The sequence below is a fragment of the Bufo bufo genome, chromosome 11, assembly GCF_905171765.1.
Source record: "Bufo bufo chromosome 11, aBufBuf1.1, whole genome shotgun sequence".
Taxonomy (NCBI): Eukaryota; Metazoa; Chordata; class Amphibia; order Anura; family Bufonidae; genus Bufo; species Bufo bufo.
Genome location: NC_053399.1, coordinates 4554224 through 4570826, shown reverse-complemented (window position 1 = coordinate 4570826; position 16603 = coordinate 4554224).

Below are 16603 nucleotides of genomic sequence, written 5' to 3'. Positions count from 1 at the left end.
TACATAAAATGAGGGGCTCAAAGCTTCAGGTCATTTCTTTGCTCTTGATCGGTTCCCGAACTCCAACACCAGTGAATCCAGAATAAAATATAAAATCCAATGCTTTATTACATCTTCCCTTTAAAACATGTACAGACAGGGCCCTAGCTTCTGTGTGCCATGCATAATACTGGCGTCTACTTTTTGGGCCCCTCCGGCACTAGGACCCAGGTGTGACTGCACCCTCTCCACACCTCATATAGCTATGACCCTTCTGCAGCCTTCTTACGGGGTACAGGGCCAGGACCTGGGGTAACTGCTATCTCTGCACCCCCTATAGTTACCGCAGTATCCATTTACTGACAGTGAGCAGACATCCTGAAAATGGTGAGCGATTGAAAGTCTGTGAGAAAGTCACAGAACCTTTCATTACAGGAGTGCACGATCTGCCCATAGGGTAAGTACCACGATGTCCATCACCACCCAAATCACTTTCCATCGTGATGTATCCGAGCCTCGTCTTTAACGCTTCTCCCCATTTGCACGATGCCTCACTGTGATCTCAGCTCTGAGGGTTCTTCTCGTCCACACACAATGGCTCTTGTTCAGTCTTCAGGAATTCACAGCTGGGGAACAGAGAGCGAAAACACTTGTGTCAATGATGTGCGGTCACCAAAGGCGGCTCATTATCCTAAGAACATATACACTCAGCAAAGACAACACTCTACTGTGTGAACGCACACAAACCATGGCCTCCGCTCACAACCAGAGCTGCACACAAGGCTCCTCCACTACAGCTAAACCCATCAGGTAATGACCCCCATCGTCTGCAGAGCAAATAACACTCAGGCTCCGTCAACAGCTCCTGTCTTAATCATCGCCCCCAGGGCTGGATCCCCCAGTGGCTTCGTTCACATCTCTGTTCCGGCAGAGCATTTCCAGATCTTCTGCTTCACCGCCGGCTCCCCATTGACCGCACTGAGTTCCGGTGGTGATCCGGCCAATTTCCAGCATGTTTACTTTCACACTCGCGGCAGAGGATTCCGGCAGGCAGTTCCATCGCCGGTCGATCCGGACACAAACGGATGCAGATCCGTTTGACAAATGCATTGAAATACTGTATCCGTCTCTCCGGTGTCATCCGGAAAAAGCGGATCTGGTATTTACTTATTTTTTTGCATTTTTAAAGGTCTGCGCATGCACAGACCGGAAAACTGGATCCGTTTTGCCGGAACACTTAATGCCGAATCCAGGATTTTGGGCCGGAGAGAAAACTGCAGCATGTTGCGGTATTTTCTCCGTCCAAAAACGTAAGAGGGACTGAACTGATGCATCCTGAATGGATCGCTCTCCATTCAGAATGCATTAGGATAAAACGGATCAGTTCTTTTCGGTATTGAGCCGGTAGGACGGAACTCAATAGCGGAAAAGAAAAACGCTAGTGTGAAAGTAGCCTAAATGCCGTTGCATGCAGTGATTTTTTAGCTGGCATTTGCGCCTGATCTCCAAAACGGAGATGCGAATGCAGCCGTACCTGTAATGCAGGGGAGAAATGCCAGCATCCAAGTAATTCTAGGGGATTCTAGTGCTGCTCGGCCCCATTAGTAGGATTATTAGAAGGATTTGTAGCTTCGGCTGTCTCCTGGTTAGATGTCACTGCAGAGGAGGATGGAGAGTACAGCCTTGGGGTTTGTACAAGGCCCAGGGACTGAACACAGACCCCACTACGGCATGAGCCGACCTAGTATAGATCCATGTGAGTGGCATATTATGATAACTGAGCGGAGATGTATGACAGTGGAGGGGTCGTCACACTGTACAGGTGAAGACTGATGGGATCTATATGGATTTATGATGTCATCCCACATGAAGCCATTGGTCCGAGTCCAGGTGTGGTGTGAACACCTGGGACTATAGGTTTCTGTTATGTCTCTGCTCTCAGGTTGAAGGGACCAGCCATCCCCAGATAAAGTAGGTGCCCCCTCCAGAGTGGCAGTCCTCCCGTCTGCCTCCCATTCACACACAGCAGAAATAACAGATTAACTTCACCGAGGAAATATTCTGAGCTCGGGATCCCTGCAGTGCGATTGTACGGAGAAGGAGGCGAATCAGGGAAAAACATGACAATATTTATAGAAGTGATGAGAAGAGATACAATGTAACTTTACATATTTATACAAGTGATGAGAAGAGATACAATGTAACCTTTCTCTCACAATCTTCAGAAGAGACTTCATGTAGAGTCAGCCTATGGATCTCCAATGGCGATCACTATGATCACGTGTTTGAATTATCCCCCTAAAGATCACCCACCGAACCAGCCATTTCTGAGTTATCCTGTGGCGACAACCACTCAGGACATCACAATGCTTGTAGAGGTTGTCACCCAGTTACTTTCCTCTACATGCTACTATGTGTCAGTCGTCAATGCAGTTCTGTCATTATATTCATGGTCCAGGAAGGAAACAATCAACAGTGCGATAGATGCCACGTGTTTCTGAGCATTCGTTTATGGAAAGAAACAGAAAACACTTCCGTTTTGCTGCAATAAAAAAAAAAAAAGAAAATTTGTAGGAAAATGGCTTCCTTCAATGAGGTTGTGATATTTCATCCTGGAGTTTACATGAATAACACATTAAGGCCTCCGTTTACGTCCCATTTTTGCGTTCCGTATACGGACTGGATATGGAACTATTCATTTCAATGGATCCGCAAAAAAAACAGAATGTACTCTGTATGCCTTCCGTATTTCCGTTCAGTTCAAACATAGAACACGTCCTATTATTGCCCACAAATCACGTTCCGTGGCTCCATTCAAGTCAATGGGTCCGCAAAATAAATGCATCCATATGTCTTCCGTATCAGTGCCGTTTTTGAGGAACCATCTATTGAAAATTTTATGTCCGGCCCAATTTTTGGATGTTCTTTATGTTTAAACATTATTGTATGCTTCCGTTTCCGATCCGCAAAAAACGGATCACAAATGGAAACCAAATGGAAAAATGGAACAGCCAAACGGAACGGAAATGGAAACACTACTGAAACAAAAAACTGAACAATGGATTCGTGATAAAAACGTACCGCAAAATACTGAAAAAGCCATACGGTCATGTGCAGGAGGCCGAAGACACACAGTGCGCTGTCCCTGAGGCCTTTTGCACACGACTGTATGGCTTTTTCAGTATTTTGCAGTCCGCAAAAAACGGATCCGCAATAAATACGGATAACGTCCGTGTGCATTCTGTTTTTTGCAGAACGGAACATCTGGCCCCTGATAGAACAGCACTGTCCTTGTGCGTTATGAACGGAATGGAAATACAGAAACAGAAGGCATACAGAGTACCTTCCGTTTTTTTTGTGGATCCATTGAAATGAATGGTTCCGTATACGGTCCATATACGGAACGCAAAAAATGGAACATAAACAGAAAAAAAAACGTTTGTGTGCAAGAGGCCTAACAGACTGCAGTAAATACGCGCTTGGTGCGCTACATGTGAACGCCCCCTGAGACGCCCTGCGTTCCCTGGTTATAAATAGATAGATGACAGCATATAAGGCCCGTCCCCTGCCCCCGCTGAGCCACTTCCCCATATCTCTGCTCCCCGCTTCCTCCCCGGCTGCATTTATCCAGGTAAAGTCATGTAAAGTTGTGAAACCGGAGATTCTGCTGCAGGAATGAATCAAGCTGGGATTACCGGCCCGGCCTCAGTCACAAGGTATTACGGATACTTTATATTATCTGTAAATTCCTCATCATCATCATCATCATCATCATTGAGAGAGAATCATCTCATCAGCTCAGGATCAACATCTACAAGTCACCCGGGATCTGGGGAAGCGAAAGTCGAGAAACTGAACAATGTCGGGACAGACACTGAACCAGCCCTGGAACTGTGTCCAGAATGTGAACTAAACCAGACTCATCCATTTACCTGCACTGATACATTGTAACAAACTATCAGAACTACTAGGCAGTCCTGTGAGAGAAACAGCCTAGACTCTATACTGATATCTTAATCTGCACTGATACATTGTAACAAACTTTCAGAACAGGAAGGAGATTTGTGTCGCTGTGTTTAGCTCACAGGGAATTGTCCCCAGTGTGATACATTGTAGCAAACCCATTTAATCACAACTGCTGAAGGCTCTTGGGCAGATAATGTGGTGTGGGCCCTCAAGCCGCCTCTGGGACAGACCCCACACCAGTCCTATCACAACCACATGCAGAAGACGTGGCCAGAGATGCAGAACATCTCCAAGCACTAAAGTCTAGGGAGACACATGGGCCCCTGACTGCTATGAATGAGAACATCGTCTCCACCAGAAGTAGTGGATGCTGAGGGCCCTGAGGTCCAGGCCCCTGAGCAGGTGCCCTCCCTATAATCCAGGGAGTAAGAGGACTCGGTTAGGACAGGTGTTCATCCTCTGGATGTGACTGATGAATGTTTCCAGCAAGCAGAGATCTTGATCTTATTGCATTTACAGAAGATCTTCAGGTGTCTGGATTTGCAGTCTTGTTTCTTCTGGTTGCCAGTAGATTGCAGTGATAGGTTCTTGGGTCCCGGTGGACCCCTCATGACATGTAGGTTCTTGCTATTTCTTGCTCTGCCCTCGTGCCGCGGCGTGCACGGGTTTCCTGCGGCCGCCTTCACACGTGCCTTCTATTCTTAGCGGCCTCCATTCTTCTTTAGCTCTATATTTACATTATTCAAAAAGCAAAAAAATCTCTGATTTCCTGAAGCCCCAAAAATAAACCCCCGATTCCTGCGCGACCGTCTCCAGTGAAGGATCCATTGTCTCTTATATAAACAGCGCTGACAGCTAAAATAATCCAGCGGCGGCGTGCGCGGCTTTCTCCATTCACCTCTAAGGGACTTCTGAAAATAACTGATCCGGAGCTCTTCTGTATTCGGCTGCTTTCACACGACCGTATGGCTTTTTCAGCGTTCTGCAGCCCGTTTTTCACAGATCCGTTATTCCGTTTTTTGTTTCAGTTCCGTTTTTCCGTATGGCATATACAGTATACAGTAATTACATAGAAAAAATTTGCCTGGGCATAACATTTTCAATAGATGGTTCCGGATGCATTTCCGTATGTGTTCCGGTTTTTTTGCGGACCCATTGATATGAATGGAGCCATGGAACGTGATTTGCAGGCAATAATAGGACATGTTCTATCTTTCAACGTAACGGAAATACGGAAACAGAATGCATACGGAGTAAATTCCGTTTTTTTGTGGAACCATTGAAATGAATGTTTCCGTATACAGACCGTATATGGAACGCAAAAAAGGTCCCGTAAACAAAAAAAAGGTCCATAAACGGAAATAAAAACGGTCATGTGAAAGAGGCCTTAGGCTACGCGCACACGAACGTTGTTTGTTTCCGTGTTTGTTGCTGTCCGCATCAGTATGTCCGTTCTGTTGCCCCGCAAAAAAATAGTGCATGTCCTATTTTTTTCTAGTTTGCGGACAAGGATAGGCATTATTACAATGGATCCGCAAAAAAAAACTGATCCGCAAACATTATTTGTTTTTTTTTTTGCGGACCGCAAAACACATACGGTCGTGTGCATGTAGCCTTAGTGAATGGAGAAGACTGCGAATGCGCTGCATGCTCTCCATTTATGATGGGGTCCCATTCTTATTCCATAGATGGGACCAGACCTTCATGGCATATCCGAGCGACATGCTTAGCGGGAACGTATCCGCTTGCCATCTTACCTGAGCTGCTACCAGCATTTAGAGATATGTGCATAGGTCCCCTGGACCATAGGAACCTGTAGTCTGGAGGGTACTGCTCTGTGACCTGCAGGGGTTATTGTGCAGGGAGGGGGTAAATTGTCACCATCTCCTACTGACTTGCATCCCAGCCCTGGTGCCTGTTGGGGCCCATACGCCCCCCTCCCCCACCATATAAAAGGATACCAGTGGCACATGGTGAATGGAGGCCTCATTGAATTTCTGCATGGGGGCCCAGAAGGGACCCCTTTGGTTGTACGTATGGGAGCCCCATGTCTATACTTGTTCCGGCGGGTGCTTCCAGTACAGGTGGGGTCAGCATGTTGTCTTCTTGGCCAGCAGGTTTTACCCCCGATAATTGCCCCCATGTGAGTCCGATTTGTGCTGTAAGTGAAGAGTAATTTTAATGAGGTGCCTGTGACGAGGCCTCCAGCCGCGCAGGACAAATGGCTGAGGCGTCCGAGGTGCAGGGAGACGCTGTCCAGACCCATCTCCTGGAGGCCTCGACTGCAGAACCTCAGCCATAACCGGACCAGTAGAAAACACTGTCACAGACCCGCCACCATGATGCAGCGCAAAGAGGATCCGAGGATCCATGACATGGACAGTGATCGCAGCTTCTGAGATGAGGCCGGGAGGCACCGCAGGGAATGGAGGCCAGATGTTCTCCCGGGATCTCACATGAAACCTCCACATCATACATAACATACTGCCATGTTATACACACTGCCATATTGTACATGTCAGCACATCATACACACTGTTACATTGTACACACCGTCACATCATACATACCACCACATTGTACACACCGTCACATCATACATACCGCCACATTGTGCACACCGTCATATCATACATACCGCCACATTGTGCACACCGTCATATCATACATACCGCCACATTGTGCACACCGTCATATCATACATACCGCCACATTGTGCACACCGTCATATCATACATACCGCCACATTGTGCGGTATGTATGTACACCGTTACATTATACACACTGTTACATTGTGCACACCGTCACATCATACATACCGCCACATTGTGCACACCGTTACATTATACATACCGCCACATTGTGCACACCGTTACATCATACACACTGTTACATTGTACACACCGTCACATCATACATACCGCCACATTGTGCACACCGTTACATTATACACACCGCCACATTGTGCACACTGTCATATACACACAGCCACATTGTGCACACCGTCACATCATACATACTGCCACATTGTGCACACCGTCACATCATACATACCGCCACATTGTGCACACCGTCATATCATACATACCGCCACATTGTGCACACCGTCATATCATACATACCGCCACATTGTGCGGTATGTATGTACACCGTTACATTATACACACTGTTACATTGTGCACACCGTCACATCATACATACCGTCACATTGTGCACACCGTTACATTATACATACCGCCTCATTGTGCACACCGTTACATCATACACACTGTTACATTGTACACACCGTCACATCATACATACCGCCACATTGTGCACACCGTTACATTATACACACCGCCACATTGTGCACACTGTCATATACACACAGCCACATTGTGCACACCGTCATATACACACAGCCACATTGTGCACACTGTTACATCATACAAACCGCCACATTGTGCACACCGTCATATACACACAGCCACATTGTGCACACTGTTACATCATACAAACCGCCACATTGTGCACACCGTCATATACACACCGCCACATTGTGCACACTGTTACATCATACAAACCGCCACATTGTGCACACCGTCATATACACACCACCACATTGTGCACACCGTCACATCATACAAACCGCCACATTGTGCACACCGTCATATACACACCGCCACATTGTGCACACTGTTACATCATACAAACCGCCACATTGTGCACACCGTCATATACACACCGCCACATTGTGCACACCGTCATATACACACAGCCACATTGTGCACACCGTCATATACACACCGCCACATTGTGCACACCGTCATATACATACCGCCACATTGTGCACACTGTTACATCCTACATTCCGCCACATTGTGCACACCGTCACATCATACATACCGCCACATTGTGCACACCGTCACATCATACATACCGCCACATTGTGCACACCGTCATATACACACAGCCACATTGTGCACACCGTCACATCATACATACCGCCACATTGTGCACACCGTCACATCATACATACCGCCACATTGTGCACACCGTCACATCATACATACCGCCACATTGTGCACACCGTCATATACACACCGCCACATTGTGCACACTGTTACATCATACATACCGCCACATTGTGCACACCGTAACATCATACATACCGCCACATTGTGCACACCGTCACATCATACATACCGCCACATTGTGCACACCGTCACATCATACATACCGCCACATTGTGCACACCGTCACATCATACATACCGCCACATTGTGCACACCGTCATATACACACCGCCACATTGTGCACACTGTTACATCATACATACCGCCACATTGTGCACACCCTCACACTTCCCTTGTTGCTGATTTCCGGCAGGAAAGCGATAATAACGTTTCTTTGTGGAAACAATCTGTAACAAATCGATACAAGTCGAGACGTGTGATCCTCAAAGGCTTTAACCCCTTCCCAGCCAGACACTCAGCTGCCACATTCCCCATGAGGGATTTGATCCCGGTGATGGATGAATCTCTCCGGAGTCTCCGGGATTTCATCCTGACAGGCGCAATATTTGCTTTCTGTCAAATCCTTTAACCTTTAGGCCGCATGCACACAGCCGTTGTGCGGCCGTTCCGTGGTCTGTCCGCACCAACGGAAAGAAACACCACAGAAGCGCTCCGTAGTGCTTCCAGTGTTCCGTTCCGTGACTCCGTTCTGCATCTCCGGAACTGCGGACCCATCCAAGTGAATGGGTCCGCATCCGTGATGCGTGGTGCACACGACCGGTGGTTTGCGGGCCACAATACGGCCACAACCGTCCAACGGCCGCATGCATGAGCCCTTATTCAGCTGACTTAATATTACGTCTGTTTCTGGGAAAGCTGGGTGACAACCAATGTGGCACTTGGAACACTTTGGAAGCAGGATCACAGGAGCAGCAGGAGTCGGGTGGGCTTCTGGCCTCCATATTTTTACATGATCGTGCATTTGTAGGTGTCATATTGTGGGGGGCCGCAAACTGGCTGAAGAGATAAAATATCCCTGATCTGGTTGCAGAGCCTCCATGCTGGTGGTTTCCTGCATGTGGATGGTAATAAGCAGCTGGCAGGCGGTATTATTCCTTCATGAACTAGACTGAGGTTTATTTGCAGCTTCCTTTGGCTTACAGTCCATGTACTGCCGGTGCCAGGAAGAGCAGTCATAGGGAATTGGATGTCCCCGCCCCTGCTTGCTGTGCATGTAATTCCCTGATATACAGAGGGGAACCATCGCTTTACCAATAGCTGGCAGCCCTCTCATTTACATACAGAAATAATGAATCCTATTAAGAATTCCCTTTAAATTATTTTGCATAAATTTCCATAAACGCGAGCAGCGGCGCCCAGAGACCAGCGGTGCAATTCAGCATCCAGCCAGGTCTGTGACTTGTGTGTCTGCTAATGAGTGGTAAGCGCTGGCATCTGGTCGCTTGCCCGGGGTAACCTCACACGGCCGCCACGCTCGCCATCACGCCCCCAGCGATTTCGCTTTCATGGCGACAGTAGAGAAAAACGAGAATCTTCTGAGCGTCGGGAACATGAGTGAGAGCAGAGGGAAATCATGTCTGCAAAACGCACTGAAATCACACAATCTGTCATGCAGGAATGTAAACAGATAAAAGAGCATCATCCCCGGAGCTGACAACCCGACGCAACGCAACATCTGAACTGTGAGTGACAGCTGAGGAGTCAGAGGCAGCGCAAATGATGCCACAAGAAACTGGAGAAGGAGGAAAAAAGCCAGCGAGGTGTTCAGACACTTAAAGGAGAACTCCACCCAAAACCACCGCATAAAAATATACACTATAGAGAAATGACGACATGAAAGACGGCATCCAAGTGACCCCGATGCCAAGTGGCGGCCAGAGGGACAGGTGTCCTTCAGCGGGGGCGGGGCTGTGACAACCTTTCATTGACATGGCTGTAATCCATGTGCGGCCTAAACCTCGTCTGTGTCCTGAAAACTGGCGATTTTCCATCCACGTGGAATCAGTTTTCACTTCGACTGCGTTCTGTTTGCCCGTTTTTCACCAGCCGCGTGCCATTGATTAAAAATTCCGCAAGAATGAGAAAGAGTGACAGGGGCACGGCGGGGGACATTGGGCCCGACATATTCCCCAGATGTGAAAACCACTGCAGTCAGTGGCTGCCGGCGGGGCGTCTCATTTATTATGATGCCTCAGCCTTGTCATAAATTAGGCGCTTTCTCCGCCAGCGCAAGTGTAAAACAGCGGTCTTTGTAAATGACCCCCATTGACTATGTTTTCAGGTATGTGAACGTTGCTCGTGTGAACGGCGCCTTAATAATTGAGATGCTGCTCAGCTGCTACTTTGTTGCGATTATTACAATGACAGCTGCAATAAAACGGAAGTGTTTGAGAACAATCATCCTAATGTGCGCTGCAGGCGTTGCGTTGGGTGCTGGCGGTTCCCATGAGGTTCCCCGTGTGTAAGTGTCCGGTGGGGGGGGGGCGCTGGTATCTGCTGTGACCTGCACACATCCTGGCGCCGGCTCGCACACACAGGGGACTCCGAGGATTTGCTGGACCGGTTGTTACTTGCCCGGACCAGCGAGCTTGTTGTACAAATTAATTCATACATTCACATTCCGCCGCAGGCTCTTAACCCTATGAAGTGTGAATTACAGATTAGATTACGTCTTCGCAGGACAGGAGGGCGGGTCCCGCAATCGCTGCAAGGAGTCAATGCTGCAAAAGTGGGCTGTATCTGTTTCTGGGAAAGCTGGGTCATACCTAATGCCAGCAGTGGCGTACACAGAGAAGTAAGGGCCCCGTAGCAAGGATCAGACCAGGGCCCCCACACAGGACAGAGGGGATTCTGCCTAAACCCTTTTCTATGAGCTTCGGGCCATTTTTCCACTGCCTCATTTGCTAAAAGTTGTTCCTTTAGACCAGGCATGCTCAACCTGCGGCCCTCCAGCTGTTGTAAAGCTACAACTCCCACAATGCCCTGCAGTAGGCTGTTCAGGCAGGCTGGGAGTTGTAGTTTTGCAACAGCTGGAAGGCCGCAGGTTGAGCATGCCTGCTTTAGAGGATAGAGTCCTGGCCAAGTGTTCACCTCCAGTAGAAGAGGAGATGATCCCAACTAAGACTGGGCCCCTCTTGCCCTGGGCCCTATAGCAGTCGCATGGTCTGCCACTATGGGGCCCAGGGTGGCCGTCGTAATTTAGCTTTAGTTGTATTCTATGCAGTGTGCTGTATATGTACTATGTCTATAGCGTCTTCATTGAGCCTCCCCCTTCGGCAGCCCCCCCCCCCTACATAACTGCACCAGGGAGGGGGGCAGAACTGCTTCATGTACATGTTTGTTATCAGAATGTCCTTCACCTTTCTGGAGATGTTCCTGGACCTCCTGTTTTGGGTCTCATTGCCAAACCCTTATTTATGGCAGAGTTTTCCCATCACATCTGTGTAAATCACTGACATCAAAGCCTCGACTGAAGGACCAGGGGTCAAAGTCACAAAGAAATAAATGATTTGTCTTTTGGATCTTCAGGAAGTTTCTTGTTGACTCATAAACTACAGAAGAGGAGAACGAGCGCCCAGTCTACCGAAGAAACACCCATTTACTGAGGCTAATTTTATGGAGGGTCTCTGGCTCCATTTGAAACTCTAGCAGGCCCACCCTGAGAACTGGATGACAAAGAGGATGAGAGTGAGCACAGACAATGTATCATCTATAAGATACAAGTATATGATCACTGACAATGTATCATCTATAAGATACAAGTATATGAGCACAGACAATGTATCATCTATAAGATACAAGTATATGAGCACAGACAATGTATCATCTATAAGATACAAGTATATGATCACAGACAATGTATCATCTATAAGATACAAAGTATATGATCACTGACAATGTATCATCTATAAGATACAAAGTATATGGTCACAGACAATGTATCATCTATAAGATACAAGTATATGTTCACAGACAATGTATCATCTATAAGATACAAAGTATATGAGCACAGACAATGTATCATCTATAAGATACAAAGTATATGAGCACAGACAATGTATCATCTATAAGATATAAAGTATATGGTCACTGACAGTGTATCATCTATAAGATACAAATATATGATCACTGATAATGTATCATCTATAAGATACAAATATATGGTCACTGACAATGTATCATCTATAAGATACAAGTATATGGTCACTGACAATGTATCATCTATAAGATACAAGTATATGAGCACAGACAATGTATCATCTATAAGATACAAAGTATATGAGCACAGACAATGTATCATCTATAAGATACAAGTATATGATCACTGACAATGTATCATCTATAAGATACAAGTATATGGTCACAGACAATGTATCATCTATAAGATACAAAGTATATGAGCACAGACAATGTATCATCTATAAGATACAAGTATATGGTCACAGACAATGTATCATCTATAAGATACAAGTATATGGTCACAGACAATGTATCATCTATAAGATACAAGTATATGAGCACAGACAATGTATCATCTATAAGATACAAGTATATGAGCACAGACAATGTATCATCTATAAGATACAAGTATATGAGCACAGACAATGTATCATCTATAAGATACAAGTATATGTTCACAGACAATGTATCATCTATAAGATACAAGTATATGGTCACTGACAATGTATCATCTATAAGATACAAGTATATGAGCACAGACAATGTATCATCTATAAGATACAAGTATATGTTCACAGACAATGTATCATCTATAAGATACAAGTATATGTTCACAGACAATGTATCATCTATAAGATACAAGTATATGTTCACAGACAATGTATCATCTATAAGATACAAGTATATGGTCACTGACAATGTATCATCTATAAGATACAAGTATATGAGCACAGACAATGTATCATCTATAAGATACAAAGTATATGAGCACAGACAATGTATCATCTATAAGATACAAGTATATGAGCACAGACAATGTATCATCTATAAGATACAAGTATATGTTCACAGACAATGTATCATCTATAAGATACAAAGTATATCATCACAGACAATGTATCATCTATAAGATACAAGTATATGAGCACAGACAATGTATCATCTATAAGATACAAGTATATGTTCACAGACAATGTATCATCTATAAGATACAAGTATATGTTCACAGACAATGTATCATCTATAAGATACAAGTATATGTTCACAGACAATGTATCATCTATAAGATACAAGTATATGGTCACTGACAATGTATCATCTATAAGATACAAAGTATATGAGCACAGACAATGTATCATCTATAAGATACAAAGTATATGAGCACAGACAATGTATCATCTATAAGATACAAGTATATGATCACTGACAATGTATCATCTATAAGATACAAGTATATGGTCACTGACAATGTATCATCTATAAGATACAAGTATATGAGCACAGACAATGTATCATCTATAAGATACAAGTATATGAGCACAGACAATGTATCATCTATAAGATACAAGTATATGATCACTGACAATGTATCATCTATAAGATACAAAGTATATGAGCACAGACAATGTATCATCTATAAGATACAAAGTATATGATCACAGACAATGTATCATCTATAAGATACAAAGTATATGAGCACAGACAATGTATCATCTATAAGATACAAAGTATATGTTCACAGACAATGTATCATCTATAAGATACAAGTATATGATCACTGACAATGTATCATCTATAAGATACAAGTATATGGTCACTGACAATGTATCATCTATAAGATACAAAGTATATGATCACTGACAATGTATCATCTATAAGATACAAAGTATATGATCACAGACAATGTATCATCTATAAGATACAAAGTATATGAGCACAGACAATGTATCATCTATAAGATACAAAGGATATGAGCACAGACAATGTATCATCTATAAGATACAAGTATATGATCACTGACAATGTATCATCTATAAGATACAAGTATATGGTCACTGACAATGTATCATCTATAAGATACAAAGTATATGATCACTGACAATGTATCATCTATAAGATACAAAGTATATGGTCACTGACAATGTATTATCTATAAGATACAAGTATATGGTCACTGATAATGTATCATCTATAAGATACAAGTATATGTTCACAGACAATGTATCATCTATAAGATACAAGTATATGATCACTGACAATGTATCATCTATAAGATACAAGTATATGTTCACAGACAATGTATCATCTATAAGATACAAGTATATGGTCACTGACAATGTATTATCTATAAGATACAAGTATATGGTCACTGATAATGTATCATCTATAAGATACAAGTATATGTTCACAGACAATGTATCATCTATAAGATACAAGTATATGATCACTGACAATGTATCATCTATAAGATACAAGTATATGTTCACAGACAATGTATCATCTATAAGATACAAGTATATGGTCACTGACAATGTATCATCTATAAGATACAAGTATATGTTCACAGACAATGTATCATCTATAAGATACAAGTATATGGTCACTGACAATGTATCATCTATAAGATACAAGTATATGAGCACAGACAATGTATCATCTATAAGATACAAGTATATGATCACTGACAATGTATCATCTATAAGATACAAAGTATATGGTCACATACAATGTATCATCTATAAGATACAAGTATATGTTCACAGACAATGTATCATCTATAAGATACAAGTATATGATCACTGACAATGTATCATCTATAAGATACAAGTATATGTTCACAGACAATGTATCATCTATAAGATACAAGTATATGATCACTGACAATGTATCATCTATAAGATACAAGTATATGGTCACTGACAATGTATCATCTATAAGATACAAGTATATGTTCACAGACAATGTATCATCTATAAGATACAAGTATATGATCACTGACAATGTATCATCTATAAGATACAAGTATATGTTCACAGACAATGTATCATCTATAAGATACAAGTATATGATCACTGACAATGTATCATCTATAAGATACAAGTATATGATCACTGACAATGTATCATCTATAAGATACAAAGTATATGGTCACATACAATGTATCATCTATAAGATACAAGTATATGGTCACTGACAATGTATCATCTATAAGATACAAGTATATGGTCACAGACAATGTATCATCTATAAGATACAAGTATATGGTCACTGACAATGTATCATCTATAAGATACAAGTATATGATCACAGACAATATATCATCTATAAGATACAAAGTATATGGTCACTGACAATGTATCATCTATAAGATACAAGTATATGGTCACTGACAATGTATCATCTATAAGATACAAAGTATATGATCACTGACAATGTATCATCTATAAGATACAAAGTATATGAGCACAGACAATGTATCATCTATAAGATACAAGTATATGTTCACAGACAATGTATCATCTATAAGATACAAGTATATGTTCACAGACAATGTATCATCTATAAGATACAAGTATATGATCACTGACAATGTATCATCTATAAGATACAAAGTATATGGTCACTGACAATGTATCATCTATAAGATACAAGTATATGATCACAGACAATATATCATCTATAAGATACAAAGTATATGGTCACAGACAATGTATCATCTATAAGATACAAGTATATGGTCACTGACAATGTATCATCTATAAGATACAAAGTAAATGATCACAGACAATATATCATCTATAAGATACAAAGTATATGGTCACTGACAATGTATCATCTATAAGATACAAGTATATGGTCACTGACAATGTATCATCTATAAGATACAAGTATATGATCACAGACAATATATCATCTATAAGATACAAAGTATATGGTCACAGACAATGTATCATCTATAAGATACAAGTATATGGTCACTGACAATGTATCATCTATAAGATACAAGTATATGGTCACTGACAATGTATCATCTATAAGATACAAAGTAAATGATCACAGACAATATATCATCTATAAGATACAAAGTATATGGTCACTGACAATTTATCATCTATAAGATACAAGTATATGATCACAGACAATATATCATCTATAAGATACAAAGTATATGGTCACTGACAATGTATCATCTATAAGATACAAGTATATGGTCACTGACAATGTATCATCTATAAGATACAAAGTATATGGTCACAGACAATGTATCATCTATAAGATACAAGTATATGATCACTGACAATGTATCATCTATAAGATACAAGTATATGATCACTGACAATGTATCATCTATAAGATACAAGTATATGATCACTGACAATGTATTATCTATAAGATACAAGTATATGTTCACAGACAATGTATCATCTATAAGATACAAGTATATGATCACAGACAATGTATCATCTATAAGATACAAGTATATGGTCACTGACAATGTATCATCTATAAGATACAAGTATATGGTCACTGACAATGTATCATCTATAAGATACAAGTATATGAGCACAGACAATGTATCATCTATAAGATACAAGTATATGGTCACTGACAATGTATCATCTATAAGATACAAGTATATGATCACTGACAATGTATCATCTATAAGATACAAAGTATATGAT